The sequence below is a fragment of the Nicotiana tabacum genome, chromosome 5 (assembly GCF_000715075.1).
Source record: "Nicotiana tabacum cultivar K326 chromosome 5, ASM71507v2, whole genome shotgun sequence".
In the NCBI taxonomy this organism is placed as follows: Eukaryota; Viridiplantae; Streptophyta; class Magnoliopsida; order Solanales; family Solanaceae; genus Nicotiana; species Nicotiana tabacum.
In genome coordinates, this window is record NC_134084.1 from 143,231,560 (window position 1) to 143,243,732 (window position 12,173).

Consider the following 12,173-nt stretch of genomic DNA (forward strand, 5'->3'; position numbering starts at 1 on the left):
ATAAATCTCGTAGTTTGCTTTAGGCGTGCCCATTATATAATTATCATGTTATAAATCCAGGGGTACATTTCATGTTGACCGGTTCTAATTTTCAAGGAGGTTAAATAGAACGTGTCGTGAACCACGGGTGCATTTCATGTAGCATGGTTTTCGATATATTTTAAATAACCTTGAATTAATTCTTACATAGTTAAAAGCGATTTTAAAGTGTTAAAATGCACATAGGTTTTAAAATATTTTAAAATCAGATAATTAGGCAATAATAATAGTTGAGAGATCGTGCTAGAACCACGGAACCCGGGAATGCCTAACACCTTCTCCCGGGTTAACAAAATTCCCTACCCGGATTTCTGTGTTCGCGGATCATGAATAAGAGTCAACTTTCCTCGATTCGAGATTTAAAATCGGTGACTTGGGACACCATAAATTATCTCAAGTGGCGACTCTGAATTTTAAATAAATAATCCCGTTTCGGTTGTCATTTAAATTGAAAAAAACTCCCTTATACCCTTTCGGGGGTAGTGAAAAGGAGGTGTGACAGTAATGCAAACTAGTTATAAGAGTTAATCACTCTAGGTGCCCTAACGCACCATAATCCGTTAGGTGGTGACTCTCCAAAAAACACACAATTCCCAAAAGGAAACGAGTTATTTCCGCCATAAATGCCGAAACCCGAACTTTCCCGCGAAGGGAAAAAAGGGGGTGTGACACTACATATAAACCTTGAATCCATTAGAACCATTCTTGAGTGTCTTTCGCTCAGCTCAAATCTCAATTAAACCAACCAAACAGACCGAACGACCTATGCCCCATTAGGACACCAACACCCAAGGAAGTAACCCCACCTTAATGCAACCGAACAAATTCCTACTCCCTGCACAGTACATCTTTCACGAATACCCACTCAATAATTCCATGATTTCCATATAACCGTAGAGTGTAATATTACCCGTATCAAAAATTTCCTTTACTCGAATCATCCTCGATCTCAACCTCTGCAAGTCATAACTGATTCACAAGCATACCTCAAATCGAAACCAATACAACACATAACCGTGCAATCAAATCATCAATAGCAGACTCCTCCACTTGGCTCAAAGCCATAGAACAAAACAATCGATAACTCATAATAACCAAACACTCTATTACTACCATAATACCATAGTGAGATTCAACTAAATCCTTCATAAGCTCATGTAACACACACCATCTAATATCTAAAATCATCTGCAAATCTCGCATTCACCCTTGTAACAGTCAAGCCAACTCTCATAAGCGACCCAAACTCAAATTGCAACACATATAATTCACTGGTAAAAGAGAACTCTCTACAAAACAACATTGGGATCATACAAACCTCAAGACACCCCCGCAGGAGATAACCCAACTGCTTTGCCTCAAACAGACATCTCTCTATACCCTTCCACAGTCACAACTACTATGCAATCACTTAATCTCCCTGATTCTGAACTCACCAACAAGGCATGAGAATCTAATTCGTTCCACAATTAACCAACATGATAGATCCTCCAATACAATTTTAACTCGAGACTATACGTTGCAATAAGATAGAACTCAAGCACCCAATAGTCCTTTTCACATCTCAATCAAACTCTTTTTGTCACATTCAATCAATCTAAACACTTCCCACAGTCACAACATACTCATTATATAGCCATCCAACCATTCATCGAGCCACAAATTCCACTAATAGGGACACTACCGGACTTATAAGTCCAAAAGCACGTGCTCACACAACCGAAATCCCCGTGCTCAAGTTACAGTCAAAACCTGGCCTCAAGTCCTCCAGACTAGCCCATCATAAGCACACATAAATTACATCTCTCACTTCATCCACTAAATCGCAAGCCATCGATGCACAGCTGATACTGAGCACTCACATGCGCATACGAATACGTGGAAGAAATTCAAATAGTTACATTTCAAGCTGAATCAATGCCACATGATAAAGAAAGAAAAATGGAAAGTGTTTCCTAAATATCCTGCATCCTCTCAAAGATAGTTATGAACGTCCTTAAACCGATCCGCAAGACTCTACTAGACACTTGCTCATGACTTGTAGAACTTATGAACCTAGGGCTCTGATACCAAGCTGTCACGTCCCAAAATCCAACTAGTCGTGATGGAACCTAACCTAACCCGCTAGGTAAGCCAACTAACAATTAACCAATTCCAATAACAATTAGTAAAGAAATTAAGTAAAGAAATATCTGAATCTGATACATTCCCCAAGAACCGGTAGTACAAATCATGAGCTTCTAAGAATAGAGTTTACAAGGCTAGTATGAAGTAAATACATCATCTGTTTGAAAAGTATATAAACAAAATTTTATGAATCTAAGGCTACCATGAACAAGAGGCAACTACAAGCGAAACACAGGTACATCTTCAAATCCAGCTCCCATCAAACACAGCAGCGTCAGCATCCAACATCTGCACACAAGGTGCAGAAGTATAGTATGAGTACAACCGACCCCATGCACTCAATAATTAACAAAACTAACCTTAGGTTGAAAGTAGTGATGAGCTGGAGCAAGGGTCAAGTCAAAGACAAATAGCCAACAACAGTCCATAACTACATAAAGCAAGTAATAAAAGAAGTAAAGTAGAGATAAAATGCTCAGCTTAATCATGGTTTCTAAAAAAATAGTTCTGCCTTTCAAGTATATAAGGGAAAACCTAAGTCATTTACCGAAGTTGCCATAAATATGAGTAAGTTTGAAAACAAAAATTTTCCCAAAAATCCTTTCAACAAAGATAAGATATTTCATATTCTTTCCAGATAGCCAGTGTAAAATGCATCACTATGCCCATATGCCAATACGTCATGAATGACGTGATACCATACAACATGAGAAAAATACATCTCTATACTTGTATGTTATGTGTGCATGTCAATGCAATTTATCTCAGAGATAAACTCATGTACTTACACTTTCAGAGATTCAATCTCATTGTCTCACACTTTCCACTCATCATGGCAAATTACTCAGTGCTGTATATTGCCAATCCGGCCCGGGAAGATCTATCCCAAAATATATACATCAACTGACCAACAGTCACCCAGTACTGAGAGGGCCTAATCCAGCCTTGGGGAAGATCCATCCCCCAGGTATATAAATGCTTCGGACAAGATCCATGTACAGGGAAGATCCATCCCTCAATATAATCAACAACGCTCACTGGAGGTGTGTGCAAACTCCAGAGGGGATCCTTCAGCCCAAGCGCTATATCAATCCAATCATGGCACAAATCAATATTACCTGCTACGACATGCAGTGCAATCCCATAATATAATTAATATAAAATGCTGAGGCGTGCCGTCTGATCCCATAATATCACTCATAATCAGGCCCTCAGCCTCACTCAGTCATCAATCTCTCCAGACTCTCTCTCTCTCTCTCTCTCTCTCTCATGGGCTCACAATGTCATGGAACTAGCCCGAAAATGATGATACAATGTATCAATAAGTAACAACGGAGACTGAGATATGATATTTATATGAATGCGTATGCCTGAGTATGTAATGCAATGAAAGTAGATAACTCAACAGTAGAAATGACCTCAGTGGGTCCCAATAGGTTAAACATGTAGCCTAGGCATAGTTTCTAACATGGATCACAGCTCAATAGATCAAGTACATAGAAATTTCATGGTTACAAGTAATATTAGGTAACTCCACAATACCACAGAAATAACGGGGTTACAATTTACATGATGCACGCTCACATGCCTGTCACATAGCATGTGCGTCACCTCAATACCATCATATAACACGTAATTCGGAGTTTCATACCATCATCACCAAGTTTAGAAGTGTTACTTACCTCGAAAAATCCAATTCCAACACTGAGCAAGCCAAGCGATGCTCAAAAATATCATCTCGCGTGAACGGATCAGAACTACACAAAAGAAACTCAAATACATCGAATAAAGCCCGGGAAACAATTCCAAATGATAAAGATTGAATCCTTAATAAAAACCCAAAACCGGCCAAAAGTTACACTTGGGTCCGCATCTCGGAACCCGATAAAATACACAAAATCCGACAACCCACTCAATTATGAGTCCAACCATTCTAGTTTCATTGAACTCCGACTCTAAATCGGTGTTCAAAACTCAAAAATTCGTTTTATGAAACTTTAGGCAAAACCCCCTAATTTCTCTTTAAAATTCATCAACCAATTGTCAAAAATGAAGATAGTTTCATTGAATAAGACTAAAACCAAGTGTAGAATACTTACTCCAATCCTCGTGACACAATTTGCTCCAAAAATCGCATCAATTCGAGTCCCACATCTCAAAATATGAAGAAAGAACCAAAACCCTCAATGTTTATATAGCTTCTGCCCAGTGATTTTCGCTTTTGCGAAGAAATGGCCGCTTCAGCAGTGTTGCTTTTGCGACAAAATTCCCGCTCCTACGGAAAACACTGGAGGTCTTCCCTTCCGCACCTGTGCAACAGGCACCGCTTCTGTGCAAGTGCAGGTGCGAGACAAAATGCGCTTCTGCGCACAAACTCGCTTCTGCGATCACAACTTCCGCTTCTGCGCACACACATTTGCGCCTCTTCCTTTGCATTTGCGATGATCCCCAGCCAAGCCTTCCTTTGCATCTGCAATGACATTGCCACTTTTGCGGCTCCGCACCTGCGCTCATGGCTCCGTAGGTGCTCTTACACCAGAACCTCTGCCCAAACCAGCTTTAGCCAAACTTTCCAAAATACTCCAAACCTCGTCCAAAACTCACCCGAGCCCCTCGGGACCTCGTCCGAATATACCAACAAGTCCAATAGAATAACACGGACTTACTCAAGGCCTAAAATCACACCTAACAACATTGAATCGATGAATCACACCTCGAATCGAACTTAATGAACTTTGAACTTTTAACTACCATAACTTGTGCCGAAACATAGCAAACCAACCCGAAATGAACTCAAATTTTGCACACAAGTCCCAAATAATATAATGAAGCTATTCCGACTCCCGAAACTACAATCCGAACCCAATATCCACAAGTCCACTCTCGGTCAAACTTTTGAACTTTCCAAACCTTCAAATTTCAAATTTGCGCCAATTTGTGCCAAAACCTTCTACAAAAATCCAAATGCAAATCCGGGCATATGCTCAAGTCCAAAATCACCATCCAGACCTAATGGAACCATCAAAATTCTGTTCCAAGGTAAAATTCACAAAAAGTCAAAATTGGTCAACTCTTTCAACTCAAAGCTTCATCAATGAAATTCATTCATCTAAATCAATTCTGAATAACCTGAAAACTAAAATCGACGATTCACATAAGTCATAATACATCATACGGAGCTACTCATGCCTGTAAACTACCGAGCAAAGTTCAAATGCTCAAAACGACCGGTCGGGTCGTTACATGTATATTTTGGCCGAGATGGTTAGTCCATACCCTGTATTATCAGCGTATTATGGGATTTTATCCATTTATATAACTTTATATCTTATGTATTATCTTAGTATTTAAACTACTATTTATTTCACAAAATGATAATAAGTTAGAGCTCGTTAGACTCCACATGTGAGATTACAGTTGATTTTTTTCTTATTGTTATTACAGTCCGCTCAATAGGTAGTAGCTGTTGGATTTTTAATTAAAAATTAAGGTGAATAGAAAATGGAGGAAAAAATAAAATTGTAAATTTTCCTCATTTTTACAAAGGAAAATTTTTCATATTGGAAGAGGAAAACTCATTTGTTGGGCATATATATAATTGCACTTCTTCTAGCTCTTAAAGAGATAAGAAAAAGTCACGCCTTGCGCCGTCGTCATCGCTTGGCTTTAGGACTTCAGCTTCGGACATATTTATTTGTTTAATATTAATATTAATATTAAAATCATATTAATATTTTTAATCCAAATTAACAGTTTCTGTAACGGTAATTTAAGTTTCCCTCTGAATTTAATTTTCCATTTTATTTTGCATAAATAGTCATTTATGTTATAGATGTTTTACGCGAAAGGCCATTCAGAAGAGTTGCACCTCTTCGTTTGAACTCAACCTGCTGTCGATAAATACTAGGTCATTCCCTCAAGTGTACTTACGAAAATTCTAAAATCTCTTTTTTCTAAATTGCATTGTTTTCTTACAAAAACACAGTAAGCGCGATTATTGCCACCATTTGTGTTCATTATACACTAATATTTGAAGCACCGTTCACCAGTGTGGTTATTCATCCTATCTTAGGAGGAAATAATTCTAAAACTCGGGTACTAGGAGGTGATTAAGCTCCTTAAGAAAATATTATAAATTTAATAAGCTCGGATTAATTTCTGCTTCTTCCACATTTTTATTTTTCTTATTTATTTTTCTAGAATTTAATTTTCAAATACAGACTACTAACAGTAGCTCAAGCGGTGGCACACGGCTCCAGTCGTGACATAATGTATCATAAAAATTAGCTATAGATACGAGCAAAATAATTAAGTACTATCCCATTGTACTTGGATATGGGAAAAGATCGTTCTTTTATATTTGCATATAACCGCATGCAAAACTACTTTTTGTTGGTAGAAAGACAAAATTTATTAAAACTTAATTAGTAGCAGTATATAAGGATGATGTCCATTGGGACTATCAAAAACATCCAAGACAGTAGGGTTAGAGATAGAGTTACCAATACTACTAAGATTTCCAAATTTAACCAAACTATTTAATACATTTGTAGTTACTAATCTAGTATGGGGTGCTCCGATTTTGTCTTCCTGGACAACTTTCAAAACATCCCTAGGGGGAGATCTTTGTGTTGCAAGAGTGTTGGTGGTAGCTTGCTGTCACGACCCAAGTTCGCCCTCCGTGAACTATCGTGATGGCACCTAGTCTCTACGACTAGGTAAGCCTAACGATTTGCGAAAAAAGAAACGAAAGATCAAAACTAGCCAAAAACTACAAAAAAAACTTAAATAAAATGTTTACGATATCACTCGGCATATACAAATATAAACTCTCAAATTGAATCAACTCCCAAAACCTGGAACCTCATGAAATCACAAGCTGTGGAATAACTACAAGGTGACGAGGAAGGTCAGGGCCCTACTAATTATAGATGAAAAACAAGGTAAAATAGTATAGAATATGACAACATAGTTAAAAATGCTAACAGTCTATAACGAATAAAATCACAGAAAGAATCTAACTCAGTACACAGAAATAGCAACAGGAGATCTCCCGGGATATCGTCCAGTAGTCCCAAACGTAAATGTCCAGAGGATCTCTCGAGATATTGTCCCGTAGTCCGAATCATAAATATGCAGGGGAAGCTCCCAGATTACCAATCTGTAGTCCCAAAGTAAATATCAAGTACAGGGGATCTACCGGTTGCTTTCCCGTAGTCCCAAATATAAATGTACATGGAGATCTACCGGAATACCGATCTGTACTCCCAAAGTAAACATGCACGGGAATCTCCCGAGATATCATCCTGTAGTCCCAAAGTAAATCACACAATAATTTTAGAAGAATTTACAGTTATATTCTAGAATTCAAGCAGGAAATTATACTGTAACATGCTGCATGGAGTACAAGTAGGCAATTAAAGCAGGTAAGATAGTTAAATCACATAAGCATGCTTTTCCTAAACTAAGCAAGAGGTTTCAAGTATAAATATTACTCAATTACAAGAAAACATAGGTATTAACTTAATAAAAAGGGGATTTCAACAATTAACACGTGTACGCACTCATCATCTCATGTACACGGTACTCACATAACACAATTCCAAATCCTAAGGGGAGTTTCCCCATGCAAGGTTAGACAAGTCACTTACCTCGAACCAACTCAATCAACTCGAAATCACGTTCTTGCCATGAGTATCCGACTTCAAATGGCCCAAATCTTTTCAAATTAATTGCATAATGTAAATATAACTTCAAGTAACTAATTTAAATAATTAATTCGAAGCTAACACACGAAATTAAGAAAATCGCCCAAAAAGTCCCCTAGGCCCACGTCTCAGAATTGGATAAAATTTAAAAATTCAGAACCCAATCACTCACGAACACACTAGAACAAAATTACCAAAATCCGACGTCAAAATCTCATTCAAAACTCGAATTTTCAATTGGGGAAACCTTCTCCCATTTTCCAAACTTTTACCCTCAATTTCCTTAATTAGAAGAGGAAAACAATAATAGATTATAGTTTTAGGATCAAAATCAAGATAGAAAACGTTACCCAATATTTCTCTTTAAAAAAACCCTCGAGAAATCGCCCTCAACTAAGCTCCAACTCATTTTTCCTAGTTTTGAGTTCAAACCCTCGTTCTTCCCTTTTTCTGACCAGCGAATCCGCTTCTGTGACCATGGGACCGCACCTGCGACTTTTCATTAAAGCCCAACTTCCGCACCTGTGTTTACAAACTCGCAGATGCGGTCCTCATACCGCTTACCAACTCCTCTCAAGACTTAGTCCGCACCTGCGATCCTCATACCGCTTCTGCGGTGCTGCACTTGCGGTCCTACACACGCAGGTGCGGTTACGACAGGTTCATCCAACTTCACATTTCTCCTAAGTACAATTCAACTTCCATTAAGCACCCGAAACTCACCCAAGGCCCCCGGGACCTCAACCAAACATGCTAACCAATCCTAAAATATCATAAGAAATTGTTCCAATCCTCGAATCACATCAATCAAACCTAAAACCACAAATCACTCTCCAATCCAAGCTTTATGAACTAGAAATCTCAAGAATCGTACACTCGATGATAAAACCAACCAAACCAAGTCCGATTGACCCCAAATTTTGCCCACAAGTAACATTCAACACTACGAAGCTACTCCAACTCTCGGAATTGGATTCCGACCCCGATATCAAAATTTCACTATCGAACCGGAAAACTTTCAGATTTCAATTTTGGAATTTCAAGCCTAAATAAGCTACGGACCTCCAAAACACAATCCGAATACGCCCCTTAGCTCGAAATCACCCAACGGAGCTAACAGAACTAACATAATTCCATTTCGAGGCCATCTTCATACTACTCCAACTACATTCCAAATTCTAAAGCTTAAGCTCTCATTGAGTGACTAAGTGTCCCAAAACAGAAAACGAATTCTCCCAACAACTCAAAATAGCATAAAAACTTGGGAAAAGCAATTAATAGGGGATCAGGATGTAAATTCTTAAAACGAACGGCCAGATCGTTACATCCTCCCCCTCTTAAAACATTCATTCGTCCTCGAACGAGCACAGAGACATACCTGAAGTAGTGAAAAAGTGGGGGTCCTTGCCATTTTGTAAAGGGGATCCTTGCCATTTTGTAAAGGGTTGTTGTTGCTCCAACTATCCTACACAAGATGAATAACAACTCTCTCTCTCTTTTCTCTCTAACATATTCCTTCGATATTATTGCTCATATTTATGGCCTTCATACTTGTTCTTCTTTTATTGCTTGTCATTGGCCATAAAGAGCCTCCCTTAATCATATCCTAACTGTTAGCCCTTTCCTGATTATCCCCGATAACTCGAGCCCGAGCCTAGGCATCGACCTCGAGGCCTCTCATCGGCCAGTCCGAGGCCCGAATAGCCAACCCCTCGGTTCGGTTATAACTCTACTTTTGTTCGCATTTCGTCTTTAAACTTCGCATACCTAGCATCAACTGCTTAACAACTAGTATAAAAATAGATCACGTATTTTTAGAGTCCCATCAACAAATGTAATTATTATTACCATTTTCAAGGTAAACACCTGCCTATCCAATATTGCCATTGGCTCCTCAACATAGTATAGATCCTTCTCCAACTAGACTGAATTAAAATCCAATACGTGCGATGGGTCACCATGATACTTCCGGAGTATCGAAACATGAAATCCCGGAAGGACTCCTGCCAAGCTGGGAGGTGAGGCAAACTTATAAGCAACCTCCCCAACGCGTCGCAATATCTCAAAAGCACTAATAAACCTCGGACTCAATTTCTCCTTCTTCCCAAATCTCATAACACCCTTCATAGGCTAAACCCGAAGCAAGACCCGCTCTCCAACCATATAGGAAACATCACGAATCTTCCGGTCTACATAACTCTTCTGTCTGGACTGGGCTGTGCAAAGTCTATCCTGAATCACCTAAACCTTCTGCAAGGCTTCCTAAACCAAGTCTGTTCCCAATAATCTAGCCTCACCGGCTTAAATAAACCCACCAGGGATCTACACCGCCAACCATACAAAGCCTCATACGGTGCCATCTAAATGCTGGACTGATAATCGTTGTTGTAGGCAAACTCCGCCAATGGCAAGAACGGATCCCAAGAACCTCCAAACTCCATCACATACGTACAGAGCATATCCTCAAGAATCTGAATAGTGCACTCGGACTGTTCGTCCGTCTGGGGGTGAAATGTTGTACTCAACCTCACCTGAGTACCCAACTCATGCTGTACGACCCTCCAGAACCGTGATGTGAACTGAGTACCTCTATTTGAAATGATGGAAACTAGAATACCATGCAGACGAACAATCTCCCAGATGTAAATATCCGCCAACCGCTCTGAAGAATAGGTAATACACATAGGAATAAAGTGCGCGGACTTGGTCAGCCGATCCACAATCACCCAAATGGCATCGAACTTCTTCAAAGTCCGTGGGAGTCCAACTACGAAGTCCATGGTGATCCGCTCCCACTTCCACTTCGGAATCTCTATCTGTTGAAGCAACCCACATGGTCTCTGGTGCTCATACTTCACCTGCTAACAATTGAGGCATCGAGCTACAAACCCAACTATATCTTTCTTCATCCGCCTCCACCAATAGTGTTGTCTCAAATCCTGGTACATCTTCGCGGCACCTAGGTGGATGGAATACTGCAAACTATGGACCTCCTCTAAAATCAACTCCCCAAGCCCATCAACATTGGGTACACATATCCGACCCTGCATCCTCAATACCCTGTCATTACCAATAATCACATCTCTAGCATCGCCATGCAGAACCTTGTCTTTGAGGACAAGCAAATGAGGGTCATCATACTGACGCTCTCTGATACGATCAAATAAGGAAGATCGAGAAATCACGTAGGATAGAACCCAACTAGGCTCCAAAAGATCCAATCTCACAAACTGGCTGGCTAAGTCCTGAACATCCATCGCCAAAGGCCTCTCTGCTGCTAGTAAATAAGCCAAACTCCCCAAACTCTCCTCCCGACAACTCAAAGCATCGGCCACCACATTAGCCTTGCCCGGGTGATATAAGATAGTGATATCATAGTCCTTCAGCAACTCTAACCACCTCCTCTGGCACAAATTAAGATCTTTCTACTTGAACAGATGCTGCAAACTCCGGTGATCAGTATAGATCTCATAAGGAACACCGTACAAATAATGACGCCAGCTCTTCAAGGCGTGAACAATAGCAACTAACTTGAGATCATGGACATGATAATTCTTCTCATGTACCTTCAAGTGTTTGGACGTGTAGGCAATCACCCTACTATCCTGCATTAATACTGCTCCAAGGCCAATCCTTGAGGCATCACAATAGACAGTATAAGACCCCGAACCTGTAGGCAATATCAAAATTGGGGCTGTAGTCAAAGCTGTCTTGAGCTTCTGAAAGCTCGCCTCACACTCTTCCGTCCACTGGAACAGAGCACCCTTCTAGGTCAGCTTGGTCATAGGGGCTGCAATCGATGAAAACCCCTCCACAAAATGACGCTAATAACAAGCCAAGCCAAGAAAACTGCGGATCTCTGTAGCTGAGGATGGTCTGGGCCAACTCTGCACTACTTCCACTTTCTTCGGATCCACCTGTATACCCTCACTCGATACCACGTGACCCAATAATGCCATGTAATCCAACCAAAACTCATATTTCGAGAACTTTGCATATAAGTTCTTTTCCCTCAAAGTCTGAAGCACTGTCCTTAGGTGCTGCTCATGATGCTCCTGACTCCGGGAGTATACCAGGATATCATCAATAAAGACAATGACGAATGAGTCAAGATATGACCGGAACACACTATACATCAAATGCATGAAGGATATTAGGGCATTGGTCAGCCCAAATGAAATAACAGGGAACTCGTAATGACCATACCGAGTTCGGAAGGCAGTCTTCGGGATATCTGGCTCCCGAATCTTCAACTAATGGTAACTTGAATGCAAGTCGATCTTAGAAAATACTCGCGCA